Below are 3,953 nucleotides of genomic sequence, written 5' to 3'. Positions count from 1 at the left end.
AATGTAAAACCCAAAACTAAAATTCATCAAAGATAAAATAGGGGCAAACCTGGGAGCCCAAATTTATGGCATAAATAGACTATCAAGCATAACCCAGAATGTGCAGGAGGTAGAAGAGAAGCTAGATGACTGGGACCTTTTAAAAATTAAATTCTTACGTGCATTGAAAGACAATGTCAAAAGGTAAAAAGAGAACCTACAGATTGGGAGAAAATATTTGCCTATGACATATCTGGTAAAGGACTTATCTCCAAAATCTATAGAAAACTTCAATACTTCAACACCCAAAAGACAAATAACCCAATTCACAAGTGGGCAAAAGACTTGAACAGACACTTTATCAAAGAAAATATACTGACAGCCAACAAACACATGCGAAAGGGCTAGTGATCATTAACCATTAGAGAGATGCAAATCTAAACAATGATGAGGTATCATCTGACCCCAGCAATAATAGCAAAGTTCAACAGGTCAGAATATAACAAATGTGGCAAGGTTGCAGAGAGATTGGAACTCTTGTGCACTGCTGGTGGGATTATAAAATGGTACAACCATTTTGGCAAATGGCATGGCATTTTCTTAAAAAACTGAAAATAGAAGTACCATTTGACCCAGCAATTCCATTACTAGGAATGTATCCTAAAGAGGTGAGAGATAGCCCACGGACAGACATATGTACACCTATGTTCATTGCAGCACAATTCGCTACAGCAAACAGATGGAAACAACCTAAATGCCCATCAATGGATGAGTGGATAGCCAAATTATGGTACATGAACACAGTGGAATACTATGCTACATTAAAGAACAATGAGGGATATGTGAATCATCTCACAACGTGGATGAACCTGGAGGACATTATGCTGAGTGTAATAAGTCAATCGCAGAAAGACAGGTACTATATTAGCCCATTACTGTAAAAAGACAAAGAAGGGTTTGCTTGGGACACGGAACTCACTTTGTAGGTTACCAGGATGGGGAGGGAAGGAGAAGCATTAATTTCAGGCTAGTTGGGCTCCACACGCTGATGTGGGTAAGGGAAGGGATATATGGAAAGGAATTGTGACCACCGTGATAACATTAGGAAATGGGAGGACACAGAATGGTGCACATAAGAGATAGACAACAGATACTAACACCAACCATTGTGTCCACAATACTGCATTACCATTAACACCAAACACCAGGCTAGAGATAAATACATAAACACCTGAGAGGATCAGATGGCGGGGGGGGGGGGGGGGGGGGGGGGGTTTGTCAATGAATAGAAGTATATTCTAGACCAAGGAGAGATTCAGCTGAAGCTAATCTTGCATAAACACCAGTAATACAAAATACCTGCAATCCTTACAGAAACAATAGAAGACAGGCACAGACTTATCCATTGCAGACAACCAGACACTATGAAACAGAGATCCAATGGATCTACCAGCTCAGGACCATAGATCTTGGGGACATGAGACTCAATTGGCACAAAAAAATACATAAAAACCTTGTTCCACATCCTAAATTGATGAGTAGCGACTGGGATCTTAAATGCTTTCAAGCAGCCATCTAAGATGCAGCTAATGGTCTCCTAGCATCAGAAGCAAGGAAGAATGAAAGGGGGGGGGGGCAGTTGGAAGCAATCAGCCATAGGACAGATGGCCCTCAAGACCAGAAAAACTAGATGCTGCCCGGCTACCAATGTCAACTACTCAGGAAAGGATCAAATCTGGAGATCCTGGGTAGAGTGGGAGGAAAGACATGTAACGAAATCCAAAAACTCAATAATGACCAGAATTACTGGTCAGAGGAAGTCTGATGAGACTCCAAATCCTATGGCATTCCATTTCATTTTTGACAGATTCCAGTTTTCCTAGATTCATAATTCATACATTCTACGTTCAATTATTAATGAATGTTTGCATGTGTTTCTACTCATTTTGAGTTGTGCCACATCAGCCAATGGAGGTCTCAAAAGCTTTACTCTATCCTTATCATTAAGGTTATGTCTACTCTCAGGAGTCAGCTCTTTCCCTGTCAAATTTTGAGTGCCTTCTGACCAGATGGCTCATCTTCTGGCACTATGTCAGACAATGTTTCAGAGTTGTTCATAAAGTTTTCCAGTATCTTATCTGACAGTGTTTCACTGCTATTCATAATGTTTTCACCGGCAAATTCTTTGAGAAGTGGATGACCTCTGCCTTCTTCCAAGACTGTCTTAGCCTGGAAGCTCCACTGAAACTTACCCACCGTGGGTAACCCTGCTGGCATTTTGCAACACTGTGGCATAGCCTCCAGCCTCACAGCAACATGTAAGCCACCACAGGACAACAAATTGACAGACAAGTTCTTCTCCCTTAGTTCTTCCTAACTCCTCTGCACCTGCCTGCCTCAGGCCTCAGCCCTAATAAAGAGCTGCCCCAAAATGAAAAGCAGCCCCCGGGCCCCAGGCCCACCTACTCAGGCCTCAGCTTTAAAATAGAGCTACCCCCAAGTAAAAAGCATCCTCCAAGCCCTCAGCCCACCTACCTCAGGTCCCAGACTTAATATAGAGCCAAACCCACGCAAAAAGCAGCCTTCAAGCCCTTGGCCCACCAATCTCAGGCCCCGGCCTTAAAATAGAGCTGTCCCCAAGTGAAATGCAACCTTGGAGCTCCAGGACAGTCTGCCTCAGACTCTGACCTAATAAAGAGCCACCCCCAAGGGAAAAGCAGCCCCCAGCCCTGGGCCCACATATCTTAAGTCCTAACCTTAAAACTGAGCTGCCCCCAAGTGAAAAGAAGCCTCTAAGCCCTAGACCTGCCTACCTCAGGTTGCAGCCTTAATATAGAGCCATGCCCAAGCAAAAAGCAGCCTCCAAGCCCTGAGCCTGCCTACCTAAAGGCTACACTACTATTATTAGAGAAATGTAAAGCCATTTAGAAACATTCAAAAACATACTTTCTTGAGATGATCATTAGATTAATGATATAATTGGCAAACATATTTTTTTTTCTTCCAATGTAAGGTTATTTCCATTTCTATTTTATTAAGCCCCTATAAAATTATTCATATTAATGATGAAAGGAACAAATATAGCCAACAGCCACATTTTAGAAGAAAATGCATAATGTACTTGTTATATTAGGAGCTCTGGTGATGTAGTACCTAAGGCATTTGACTGCTAACCAGAAGGCTGACAGTTCAAACCCACCAGCCACTCCTCAGAAGGCAGGTTGGGCAATCTACTTCCATAGTGATACTGCCTCAGAAACCCAAAGAGGGGTGGCTATGTATTGAAGTAAATCATAAACCACACACACACAAAAAAAAAAAAAAAAATGCCAAACTCACTGCTAGCAAGTCAGTCCCAACTCGTAGCAACCCCTCTTTGGGTTTATGAGAAGGTATCACTATGGAAGTAGGTTGCCCAATCTTCCTTCCAAGGAGTGGCTGGTGAGTTTGAACCACAAACCTTCTGATTAGCAGTCAGATGCCTTAGGCACTTCAAATATATTTTGTGCTTATACTGGTTTGTTTTGACTAACAATTCCAAGACCACAAAGAGTGTTTATTTATCTTATATTTCAGTGGATTTTCCTTAATATACCAAGCAACTTTAGATGACCCCATGGTCATATTGATGTTCAATCATGAGATTTTGCTTTTTTTAATCAAGATATTTTTATTGCAAGAGACAGAAATGCAACTAATAGTGTTTAAGAAAAAAGATAGCTTTGCATGGGCTCATGTAAATGAAAAACTCTAGAGGAATATGATTTGGGGCATTTCTTGACAGTGGCTACTTAGATTTAGGTGTTAGATATAGGATCCTGTCATTTATATTCTTTCTTTTCAGGCTGTCTCTTTGTAGTGGCCTCTGGAAGCTCTAACACTACATCATTCTCACTTCTACCTTCTGTTTTCCAATAGTTCCAACATAACTCCTAGAATTAACATTTATTCTCTTGGCTTAGGTCTCCTGTTCA

The sequence above is a fragment of the Orycteropus afer genome, unplaced genomic scaffold, assembly GCF_000298275.1.
Source record: "Orycteropus afer afer isolate SDZICR_OR568_19922 unplaced genomic scaffold, OryAfe1.0 scaffold00102, whole genome shotgun sequence".
NCBI lineage: Eukaryota > Metazoa > Chordata > Mammalia > Tubulidentata > Orycteropodidae > Orycteropus > Orycteropus afer.
Note: the sequence above shows the minus strand (reverse complement) of the source record.